The sequence below is a fragment of the Marmota monax genome, unplaced genomic scaffold (genome assembly GCF_021218885.2).
Source record: "Marmota monax isolate L192 unplaced genomic scaffold, Marmota_monax_Labrador192_F-V1.1 WCK01_AAM20220418_F8-fsc00008, whole genome shotgun sequence".
NCBI lineage: Eukaryota > Metazoa > Chordata > Mammalia > Rodentia > Sciuridae > Marmota > Marmota monax.
In genome coordinates this window covers 24,592,769-24,605,147 of record NW_026694432.1, presented here as the reverse complement: position 1 = coordinate 24,605,147, position 12,379 = coordinate 24,592,769, and the positions used below count along the sequence as shown (strand labels likewise).

Genomic DNA, 12,379 nt, shown 5'->3' with positions numbered 1-12,379 from the left:
TTTCTTGGTGTCTTCCATTTCATGTCTTTGGGTTCATTTTATTTTTTATTGCATTGAGAGTGAGTTCAGAGTCAAATGACTGAAGTTTTTGTTGGGTCTGGGTTTGAGAGAAAATGATCTCTCAAGTCCAAGGTCAAAACAGACTCCCTCCTTTTTAAATACTTACCTGGATTTCAGGCTTTCCCCCTCCCTACCCAGCACCAGACCAGAGCTGCCCCCGCACTCCCTCCACATAAACAGGCTTCAGAATCCACTGCTTCTTTTCACCCTTTCCCCGTCACCCATGTCCTCCGAGGCCCTGGCTGTCCCCACATGTCTCATGCTCCTGGGCGCCTGGCTTCTGTTCAGTTTCTTAACGCCCAGTGAAGATCTGGTTTGAGGCAGGGCATCCGTGGCATCCACTTAATAAAAGTGGAGTAAATGAATGAATAGAAAGGGCTCTGGTCTGGGCTTCCATCCTCAGCCCTGACCCTGACTTTTAAACAGCTAACATCTGGCCTTCAGTTTGCCCAGCTCCAGTGGGGATCAGGAACGCTGCCCTGCCCACCTTCCAGAACCGTTGTGGGAACCAAATGAGATCGTCAACTCTTTAGAACCAAAGGAACTTGGAGGCCAAGTGGTCCAGTTTCCCTATGTTTTTTTTAATTAAGAAATAATGCCCAGGGATGATGTGTGCACAGATGACGAGAATCTAATGTAATGAGCTTCTCTAGCTGATTGTCCCCAAATCCTGGAATATGGACTGCATTTAGAGATTGTCCAATCCAGCTAGCCAGAGGGAATCTGAACATCCCCAGGGAAAGTGACTTGCTTAGCTCCTCTGCAAGTTGGGCAGCAGAGCTGAAGGGTGGATTTTGTCCCCTGATTTGAGAGTCAGGCCTCCTTCTTACCGTGTTGATGGCACTAAGAGAAGTGGCACTGAGAGAACAGGAGAGACAGTACCTATTGGGTGACCCCCATCTCAGCTGAATTTTATTTTTTTGGTGGTAGAGATTGAACTCAGGAGCCCTTTACCACTGAGCTACATCCCCACTTTTATTTTTAAATTTGGAGACAGGATTTTGCTGTTGCAGAGGTTCCCACTAAGTTGCCCTGGTGGACCTCACACTTAAGATCCTCCTGCCTCAGCCTACTGAGTCCTGGGATTATAGGCATGCACCATTGAACCCGGCTCCCGTCAGATTCTTGAGGGACAAAGCCCAGGAGCAGGGTAAGAGAGTGTGAGGGAGGAATGTGACAGGGCTGGCCAAGCAGCTGTCCCTCTAGCTGACATCCAATTCCTAGACTCCCAAAGTAGAGGGTGCTCTGGGGCAAAGCACTGAGACACGGGTGACTCCATGCTGGCCATGTGGTCTAACCAGAAGTGCCTGTCCCTCTCCTTTGGGGAGATCAGAAGCCAGAGACAGGTGTTGGGGGGCCTATGATATATGGATAGGGTGTCTTCCACAACCCGCTAGCTCAGCCTCGCAGGCCCTGTCCAGGCTGGGACAGGGGGAGTTTCCGTGTCTGGCTCAAAGACCTTGATTCTATCTCAAGTCTTCCGGGATCTCAAAATGCTTTCTTGGCATTAGGGAGAAATTCCTGGGCCCCTCCCATGTACAGGGCTCAGGACTGGGTGCTTTCGCTCACCTTATAGAGGAGCATGGCATTTCCTAAGCTTCAATGCCCTCTCCACGATTCTGGCTCATGTCACCTAACCAATAAAATATAACAATAAACAGTATTTACTCAATACTTGGACTTGCTTTTTAAAAACAAACTATCTTCTAAAGGGAAACTTTAGATTACTTCTGTAAATAAACAGTATCAATTATAAAAAAAAAATACAAGAAGAAATGAAAATAAATCCAGACATTCTTGGCTTTTTGACTTTCAGGCCCTGGTTTTGCCTTCAGTCTTATACATGAGTCATGTGCTTTTTTCTGGGTCTCGGTTTTCTCCTCTGTAAAATGGACTTGTTGGGAGATAATGGGTGCAAAGTTCCTGGCCCTGCACCTGCATACAGTATGTAAGAGAGAATTCTGGGCCAATTCTAGTTCTGTGGGCACTGATACCTGCTGTGCTCTGGCCTTGGTCTCCTATTATGACCTTCCGGGAAGAGGTGGCTGCAGGAACAGTAGGCCTTAGATACTGAGGAAAGCAGGTTTCACAGGGACTCTTGATCTCTGCCTTCAAATCTCTGACTAGCTGCCATGAGTTAGAGGTACAGGTTGTTTCAGGCAGCCCCAGGGGTCACTAGGAAGACCCTCCTGTTAGGAGACAGTGAAGTTCTTTGTCACAGATGAGCATTCAAGCAGAGCTGGGGACTTCTTGGCAGGACATTGTCAGGAGAATTTGAACTTGGTCTGGTTCTCAGAGGAAAGGCAGGTGATCCTTGAGGAGAGCCTACTCCTCATCCAGCATCTGCCACCTGTTCCCTTTATCTAGAATTTTAGTTTCCTGCCTACTTGCAAAACACCCCGGAGGCCGGGGAAGCCGGAGGAGATGGTGTCTGCCTGTTAAAGTAGGGTGGGCCGGTCCTCAGACGTCAGATGGTTGGCCAAGTCACCAGAGCAGAGTTTTGAACCTGGACGGTCTGGCTCCACCACCTGGGAGGTGGTCTGCCCCTGCTCTGGTAACCAGGAACATGTCCTGGGGTCTGGCTGGGACATGGTCAGCCCCAACCTACCTTCCCTCTCTTAAGAGCGGGTGGGAGGGAACAGGCCCCTGTTTAGCTTCCTGTGGCCATAGCCCAAGGCAGGGCAAGAGAGAAGGAGAGGAAAAGTCTGGAGAGAGGAGAGCAGAGTCAGAGACAAACGTGGACAGAGATGGAGACACAGACGAGGACAGCCAGATGGGCAGACAGAGACAGACGCTCAGAGAAAGGCGCAGACAAGACAGAGGCGAGAGACAAAGACACCCACCAAGGGACCAAAGATAAAGACCAGCGGAGCGGCGCGCACGGGCGGGGATCAGAGTCCAGCTCGCCGAGAGGGAGCGAGGCCTGGGCCGGAGCAACCGGCAGGCAGAGGGACAGCCGGACACACGGACACACCGCGCGAGACCGCGGGGCTGGGACACCCCTCTGGCCCCCAGCCCCCGCGTCGGGCGGAGCGTCGGCCGCCGGCAGGGGGCGCCCTGGCCTCGCTGTGCGACCCGCCGCGGGCGCCGGGTGGGGGGCGGGGCGGGCGGAGAGGGCTGCGGGAGCGCGGGCCCCGGGTCGCCTTTATAAGCCGGCGGGGGAGGCGGCCCGGGCAGCGACGCGCTCCCGCCACTCCGCGACCTCGGCCCCAGCTCGCCGACCCCACTCCACTTGCGCCAGGACGGAGCCTCCCCCACGAGTTGTGCGCAGGTAGGGACTCGCTGCCCCCGGCTCCCGGGACTCCCGCCCAGGTAGTCGGTCCGTGCACCCTCCGCTGGCCCCCGGCGGCGGCGACGTTGAAGACCAATGGCAGAGCAGGAGCCTGTGCGCCCCCACACCGCTGGCGGCAGCCCATTCGGGACCCCAGGCTACTTGTCCCGCTCCCGCCCTCGCGTGCAGCGGAGACGTGGCGCCCGCGGAGCCCGCGAGCTAAGGGGACCGCGATCGGGACCGCCGGGCAGTCCCGGGGTCTCCGGCCTCCCGGGCTGCTCCCTAGGACCTCACGCTAGGCACCTGCCCCGGTGTCCCCTCCACCCCTATCCCGGGATTGTTGTCCTCCCAGGCCCTCATCTAGCAACCTCCAGGTCCCTGCACCGCCAGGCGAGCGAACTGCTCCGTCCCGGGGAATTCTAAAGTAGTTTGGGCCGGAACTGGGAAGGAGGCGCTCAGATCTGGGGCTGGAGGGAGAGGGGAGACCGCGTGTTGGTGTCTTGGGGATGGGGGTGGCACCGCATCCACCGGCAAAGTTCTGGAGCCCGCCAAGCCCAAGGAGCCGCGCCGCTCTGCGCAGCGGCAGGTGAGGCGCGCTGTGCCGGCTGGCGCCCCTCTGGGGCTCGGGTCTCTGTAAGAAAGGGTTAACCGCGTGGTCACAGTGGAAGGGCGGGAGGCTGAGAAAAACCTCATCCTTCTCCCACTTTGTCACTTGCGACTCTTTTACTCTTTCAACACATAATGGGGCCAGGGGAGGGGCATTTACAAAGGCCTCCGGGTGTGGGGGGACCCTGGAGACTGAAAGAGAGAGAGCGATTCTTAGATTCTCAGGCTGCAAAGGGCCTTTGGGCCTTTGGAAATTCTCAGAGACCCCTCAGGTAGACCCAGCTTCTCAGGGAGTCGGGGACTGACTCCTCACACGGGCAAACGTAACAAATGTTGATTGGATGTGGCTCCAACACCTGGCAGGCAGCATCTTGATTCACAAAGGGGGGAAACTGAGGCTTAGATAATTTAAGCAAGTGGTAGGATCAGGATTTGAATCCTCCCTCCAAACCCTGAAGCTGGAGCCTCCTATCCCCCAGTGTCCACAAGAGGAGGGTCTGAGCCGGGTTCCCTGCAGGCCCTGCCTGGGTTCAGCCCTGCCTCCCTCCCTCCTGCAGACCTGCTCCCAGATTTACAGTCCTCCCACCCTCCTGCTCATCTTGTCCCTCCAACCCCTTTTTTCTCCCTCAACTGAAGGTTTCTGAATTTCTGAGCAACAAGAATCCCTGGACACCACTCCCCAACATCCCACTAGTGGAGGGAAGACTGGGCTGGTCTGGTCCCTATTGGTGCCTCCATCTGTCAAAAGGGTGACACACCTCTCTACAGGACTACGCTGAGCCAAACTGAGGCCAGAAAAGGAAAATGATGTCTTCGATCCACACATATGTCTAAGGATGTCAGCTTTGTACCAGGTTCTGTTCTAGGTGCTGGCAGTACTGCAGGAAAAGAAGCAGAAAGAAAGCCCCCCCCCCCCCCGCCACCCTTCATGGGGTAGATGTTGGCATCAGCAAACTTTTTTCAGGCTCTGAAAACTGAGCGTCAACATGGACCTTGTAGAATTGAACAAGGCACAAGGAAGGATACTAAGATGCAATATCAGTTGCAAAATCAATCTGCAAACATTTGACCCTCACTGTTAGAGATGGCAGCCTAGCTGTGTGACTGGGGACAGGTTCTTCCCTCTCTGTGCTTCTGTCTCCTTGAGCTGCAGAGACCAGTAGTAGCTACTGGCGGTGAGGTCTCTGTGTGATTAAAGCTTGCTGTGTTTAGCTGGTGCCTGTGCTTAAAAAAAAAAAAAAATCAGCTGTCACCAGCTCCAATCTCAGCAGAAAATGCAGCAGTGAGATTGTGTGCAGGGTTATGTCACTGCTTCTGATTGCTGGATTCCGTCTCTCGCCTTTGCCCTGGCCCTTGCCCTGGCCATCCCCTGCTCAGTGGGGTGGCTTGCTGCCCTCCCTGTTCAGACTCACAGGCCACCTCCTACCTTCCCAGACACAGCTGGGCTGGGAGCCCTGAGCACCAGGCTGGAACACACAGGAGCTGGTGTCTCCTGTGCCCGCTGCCCTCACGAGGCTTCTCATGCCTCACTGTGTCCCGGCTCAGGACCAGATCTGCCCTGTTGTGTCCTGTGACTTGTGTCTCCAACATTCTCTGCAAATTAGATGGGATCCTCAGGTTTCATGTGAAGAAATACCTTGGAGAGGGGAAGCCACTTGCTCCAAGGACATGCAGGGGCTTCCTGGGGAACTGGAGTGTGCAAATCTAGGAAGTCTCGGGATCTCCCTGTTGTACCATCTCCAGGCACGAAGCTTCTTATTCTAGGGGACAGGATCCAGAGGCAGAGCTTGGGGTTCTCACCTTGAAATTGGTCCAACTGGGCTTATTAATAAAAAAACCCGGAGCTCCCAGGGAGAACACTGTGGGGAGTGTGAGCGAGCTAGGCTGAGAACCAGCACTCAGAAACCTCCACGTGGCCACAGGAATGCTGACTCAGCTTCCAGCACGCCGCTGTCCTCCTCGTCATTGGCAGACCAGGGCTGGGCTGTGTGGTATGGGTTTTTTTTTTTTTTTTTTTTTTTTAATTCTTGTTTTTCTGTTTTTCTTCCAGAGATGTCCTAACTTTTAGAGTACAGTTGGGGGCAGTAGAGTGGAGGTTCATTCCCAGCACTGCTGTGTGACCCCTGACAAATCACTCTCCCTCTCAGAGCCTCAGTTTCCTCATCTGTAATATGGATTAATAATATGTGTCCTGCAGGGTGGCTGCGAGCGGCCAGTGAGATCATAAATGGTCTCCCAACATTGGGCTTCACCCCGTGTTGATTATTTTTGACAAGTTAATGTTCCCTGTGGGGCAGTTTCCTCAGTCCAGAGGGCCAGAGTGAAGTCCCTGCTTAGGGTACAAAGGCTGACATGGCAGAGAAAATGCCAGTTTAAGGGTCAACATCCTGGTTTCCAGTCTCTTGCTGTGTGACTTGGGGCAGGTCACTTGGCCTCTCTGAGCCTCCACTTCGAGTAGGCCCTCAACATCATTATATGATGCTTGGTGTTCAAGGAACATTCAAGCATACTCTCCATATTTTTCTGCCTTCCCGTACCACTCCCCAACATTTTGTAATTGCTCCCAGAAAAACTCCATGTTTAAAGTTTTCCATGCTTAACTTCTCAGCCTCACTGTGGCATGAAATCAATTGTTTGCATTTAATTTGACTTCTCGGATGAAGGGGTAACATTTGAGATGAGGGTAGGGGTGGGGAAGGAGATGAGGAAGAAGTTAAACCAGATGTGTTTGTGTTTAACTGTAGGATGGTGGTTAAACTGTGTTACCACCGTGCTTTCTGAATTCCAGTAACCAGGCCTCAGGTTTCACTAAAAATTGTAGTGTTCTTCACTGGCTGGGCTGGACTCTCCTTCCCTTTATTATTATTATTACTATTTTATATTCATCTGAGGCCGCAGAGTACTGGCGGGAGGGAGAGAAGACCTCATAGATGCTTCAAATTTTAGAGCTGGCTTCAGAAACTGGCGCTATCAACGGGCATCTTCCCGACCAAGGAGACTGAGGCCCAGAGAGCAGAGGGACCTGGCCAGGGGCACCCAGCAGCCTAGGGTAGGGTGGACCAGAAGTCCAGTCTCCTGGATACACGCTCCATGACCTTCCATAGCAGACCATCTCTTGAATTTGGAGTGTCTCATTTGCACGTGCTTAGTATGTCGGTTTTTTGAAAAGAAAGAAATGTTCAAGGCAGGATGCAGATGAACAGGTTGGTAGAAAAAGATCTTCAGCTCAGGAGAGCAGAGTTTAAATCCTTGAGCTTCTAATACACTACTGTGTGACCTTGAGCCAGTCACTTTCCCTCTCTGGGCCTCAGTTTCCTCATCTGTAAACCAAGATATCTAAAGAGCTGGAGGGTGAAGATGGGTTTGAGTCCATCGGGCCTCAAATACTTATGGCCTACTGTGTGAGAGGTTATGGTAGGTCAGTCACAAACTGCCCTCCCCAGGCCACCAGGGTGGGAGACTGTTGACTTCTATGGTGCTTTTAAAACTTCTATTTAGTTCCTGGTGTTGTTAAACAGGCAGTTTCATTTTACATAAAACCATGGGTTTCTGGCTTCTCTTGAAAGATCAGAAGATGTGGCCGTTTCGGGCTCTGTCCCTGCCTGACCACAATGGCCAGAGCTGAGTGGCAGCTGCTCTGTTGTGTGCACTCTGCCGCAGTCCCCGCTGCCCCCCGTCCCTCCTGCCTCCTGACAGTCCCTGCGGCCCTCTGAGCCTGCACGCTCCTGGCCATGGAGAGGGGCTTGAATCTCATTAGAATGACGGTCCGAGGCCTGAGCCACCGCCCGGGGGCTCGGGGTGGGAACGTGGGAGGACACAGGACACCAGCCCCGCTTCTGTGGCCTGGCAGCATCTCTGAAAGATGGCAGCTGGTGGGGGGCGGGGGTAGCTTTCCTTCTGCTTTGGTGGCCCCAGCAGTAGTCTGTGGCTCTAGAGGTCTGGAGGTGACAGGACTGTCAATGCTCAAAGCTGAGCCCATCAGGGTGGGAGCCCTGGAGCTTCTATCTAAAGGTTGCACAGCCCCCTTGGGGAAGGGGCTCCCTTGACCTCTGACACCACCCCCCACCCCACCCCCAGACCCGTGCTCCCCACAGACCCGCACACTGGTGTGCCTCCATGTCACAGATGGGACACACGGTCTCACACTCTGTCCCATGGCTCTGTGCCGAGGCCTGAGATAACAGGTGGGCACCCCGGGGTCACAGTGTGCATCTCAGGATGGCCTCGTGGGAGCTGGAGGACAGACAGCAGGAGAGGCCTGAAGCCGGGTGGTTAAGTATGGGAGTTCTGGAGGGAGGCTCTGCACTGGGGGGCATGAGATGAACAGGGGAGCCTCAGTGTGGTGGCAGGTCTCCTGATTCTCTTGCTGTGTGTGGCAAGGGGCATTTCGAGTGACACTGGGTCCCAGGAGTGATACCGACCCCCACTCTCTGCTGTTCTGCACTCGGGAAGGTGGAGCCCTCAGTACAACTTACCCTCCCAGAGCTGGGCACTGTGCTGCACACCAGTAATCCCAGCCACTCGGGAGGCCGAGGCAGGAGGATCACGAGTTCAAAGCCAGCCTCAGCAGATTAGCAAGGCTCTTGGCAACTCAGCGAGACCCAGCCTCTAAATAAATTAAGTGAAAAGGGGCTGGCAGTCTTGCTCAATGGTTAAGCACCCCTGGTTCAAACCCCGGTGCCAAAAAAGAAAGAAAAGAAAAAAATTCCTCTCCCGGGTGCCTCTGTTAGCTGCGCTGGCCCAGGGAAGGGAGGAGAGGGGAGCTGGGAGGTTGTTTTTGGAGAACCAGACCTCGAGGCCCTGTAGTGGAGCCCAAGCCCGGAGCCGCCCGCGCCACCCCCTGCCCTCCACGGTGGCTCGTTCTGAGATGCTTCCTGCTCAGGTGGTGGGTTCGTGACTCGGTGAATGAACTTCACCTGGCCTGATCTGCACACGGCAGGACAGAGCTGGGCCCACATTTTATGGGCTTTAGATGACCGTGTAAGTGGCCAAGGCACATTGCGTTTATTTGGAGACCGACCTTTATAAGAATCCACCTGTTGACTTTTTTTGTGTGTGTGTGCCACGCTGACGTGGGACCTGCAGGCACGCGCTCCTCCACTGACCACGCCCCCATCCCTGGGCCCTAACCAATGCCCTGGCCTCTGTGCCCCTCGTCTTGTCCTAGCCGCGCAGGCTGGGCGCACTGCAGCTCCGCGCCGGGTGGGCACTTGGGCCCCCAGGTTGAGTCACCGAGCTGGCCCCGGCTTGGTGTTGCTGAGCTTGTGCCCTTGTTTCTCCACCTGAACCCCCTGTGCCCGGCCTGCCTCTCAGCACACAGCAGTTAATCACATGCTCCTGGGCCACCAGCCACCAGCCTCCTCTGAGTCCCCTCCTCCACTGCCCCGTTTCTCCGGCTCATTAAGTGTCCCTCCCAATGAAAGTCCATGTCTCCAGCCGCGGAGGTTGGATGCCTGCGTGGGGCACAGGCCCTCGCCTGGAGCCCTGGGTTTGGTCCCCGTCTGCCCGGCGGGTGCCGGAATCCCAGAGGAGGATCCAGAGGAGGACACCGAGGCCCCAGCTCCCGGGGAGCGGGAGTCCTGGACATCGCCACCCACCGAGCTGCGCCCCCCCACCTTGTGAGTGACATCAGTGCTCTCCCTAGAAGAGTCAGTTCCCTTTGGTTTCGAAATAATCTGATTCAGGAATTCGCCTGTCCTCTCAGGGAGCCTCTCGAGGTATCCAAGAAATCGGTTCCCCCACAGCTTGTTCACGCCATCACCTCATCCGAGTAATTTTGGTAAAAACACTGTTTTTCTTTGATTGTTGTTTTTCCCCTTGATTTGTCCTTATAGTTAACATTTAAGGGATTACTCCGTGCCAGAAACTGAGCTAATTACTTTGAATGACGGTATTGTGTTTAACCTGTTATCCTCTCCATTTGACAAAGGAGAAAACAGAAGCTCAGAGAAGTTGAGTAACTTCTCCAGGTCACACAGATGGAATGTGGAGGTGAGACCCTGATATAGGTCTCCTGCCCACCTGCCCAGGCAGATTAGCATCTGAATTCAACTTTCTACCTTTGGATACAATTCCTCTGGAGACTTTGCTGTATGCATTCTACATCATCTGTCTCTGTGGTTTTTGACCAGGGGGTGGAGGCCTCAGAGGGAGAGGATCAAGCACAGGTGCTGGTTGGGCAGCAGGGCAGGAGCATCTGAGTCTCAGCCTGGACACCCCCCTCCTTTTCCAGAAGGCAGTGACCATCTCAGAGAAAGGTGTCCTTAGATCCCCAGAGGAGCCCAGGTTTCAATCCCAGCCCCACCATCTCAAGCTGTGTGGCCTTGGGCAAGTCCCCTGCCCCCCTTTTGGGTATCCTGCCAGACAGCCCTCACTCAGATGAAGCAAGGGCTTCAGACTCTTCTAGTTCATGGATGATAAATAGCCGGAATGCATAGTGCCACGCCCCTGCCCCACACCCACGTCAGACATCACTAATCTACCACTGCACACTCTCTCTCCCCCCCTCCAAAGTCCTTTGAAATATGGTGTGCTCCTCCAGGCTAGCCACTAATTAGAACTGGCCCGCAGGGTGAAAGGACATCCAGAACCAGAGGAGACTTGGTGAGTGTGTGGAGGAGGAGGGGCCAGGCCCGAGTGGCATTCAGCTCAGTGATATGGTGCTCCTCGGTCTTCTTTCCCTTGCCTGGAAAGTAGGAGGGACCCTGCGCTGGACTGTGCCAGAGCTCGCCTCTGCCCTGGGGTGGGAACCTCTGGTGGGTGTGCAGCTGGGCTCTTATTCAGGTGGACACTGCTTTCTGGGTCTGGTCACTGAGCAGGTGAAAGGAAGAGGGACAGAAAGGGGCTGGTTTCGGGTCTTCTTGGAAAAGGTTAGACTCCCTCTTCCCCCACGGTTCATAACAATGTTGGTGGTGGAATAATAATGGCAATAAGAGCGACCCGCGTTCAGGGCGTATTTGTTAGGCACCGGACCCTCTGCTAGCTTGTACATTCGCGCCCCAGTCCTCCTAGAAGCCCAGGGCTTCCAATGATTCAAGTGCATTGCCTGAGCTCCCCAGTGGTACATGGTGGCACATCTGTCCAGCTCCAAGCCAGGCCCTGCTCGCCTCCAAGGGCCAGTGTGGAGGACAGCCAGACTGTACATTTGCTATCAGTCGCCGTTATCATTTCTCACTTGTGATGGTGACGTTCCTGTGCCTGTGGAAAGTGCCCTCCCACTGGCAGGACATTTTGCTCTACTGTGGGGCTATACCCCAGCCCAAAGCTTCCCGATCTCTGTGGGGGCAGCACCGCAAGCAGCACCTCTGTTTTACAAGTTAGAAAATTGAAGTTCAGAGAGGGAGGGTGGCCGGCCCTGGACCACACAGCAAGCAGCTGTCCTGCCTGTTCCCTGAGCCTTGCTGAGAAGATCGCCAAGGGGAGCCCGGGTGGGGGTGGGAGTGTTGACTCCACTGAGGCCATGTTGGGCCTGCCCTGTGTCCTGGAGGGTCCATGCGACCCTCGACAAGGCACTCTCAACACTCCCGACCTCGGTTTTCAGGTTCCTGTTACACGTTCAGTTTTCAGAGCCGTGTCTTGGTCATGAACTCACCGAATCCTTAACACACCCTGATGAAGTGTTGCCTTCACTTTCCAAAAGGGGAAACTGAGGCTCCCAGAGGCAAGGCTACTTGCTTAAGGGTGTCCCTCCAGCCCCTCTCATCTCTGCCTTGGTACCTGCAGTGTCCCACCCCCTGCCTGTGTGACCACTTGGCATCATGGCTGTTTTTTTCTAGATCTTGCTGGGAAGTCTTGAGCCATGTGAACGTCCACATGCTGTCTAGCTCAGGCCTCGGGAGGCCGGTTCCGCTGTTTAACAGGGTGATGTGTAGCTTTTTTTTTTTTTTGGTACCAGGGATTGAACCCAGGGGCACCTAACCACGGAGCCACATCCCCAGCCCCTTTTTATATTTTATTTTGACACAGGGGCTTGCTGGGTTGTTTAGGGCCTTGCTGAGTTGCTGAGGCTGGCTTTGAACTTGTGATCCTCCTGCCTCAGCCTCCCGAGTTGCTGGGATTACGGGCGTGCACCACCATGCCTGGCTGTCCCCCAGGTTTGATGCCTGGGCTGTGCCCTGGCCACCCACCCTTCCTAGCCTCCCTGGTGTCTTCCCCTCTCCACCAGTGATACCAGCTCTTCAATGGCTATTAGTGTTTGGCAGCAGGACAAGCCAGCTTCCTGGGTGACAGGCTTCCGTTGGCAGCTCTGCCTTTTGTCTCCCAAGTGCCATCTCTGGCTACTCTTTTTGTCCATTCTGTTCTCAGAGGAACCCCCCTCCCCCAGTCCCAGACAACTTTATTTCCTAATGAGAATAGTTATAGCTGTCATTTGCGAAATCCTTACGTGTCATGTTCTTTGGTGCAAAAGCAGGCACAGCATACGCATTTGTTGAGTGACTCCGG

The 12,379-nt window shown here is 54.5% G+C and overlaps 1 protein-coding gene across 4 annotated transcripts in view; it reads left to right on the top strand.

The window, feature by feature from the left end:
* The first annotated feature begins 3,187 nt into the window (after positions 1 to 3,187).
* The window catches only part of Alpl (alkaline phosphatase, biomineralization associated), a 53,313-nt gene continuing 44,121 nt past the window's right edge, over positions 3,188 to 12,379 (top strand). The window contains exon 1 of one of the 4 annotated variants that reach the window (XM_046469142.2): positions 3,188 to 3,331. The gene's annotated coding sequence lies outside the window, so the exon portion shown is untranslated. Of the gene's footprint in view, positions 3,332 to 9,362; positions 9,556 to 9,594; positions 9,717 to 12,379 lie in introns of those variants that run through there. The other 3 variants (XM_046469140.2, XM_046469145.2, XM_046469144.2) reach the window with 3 other exon arrangements.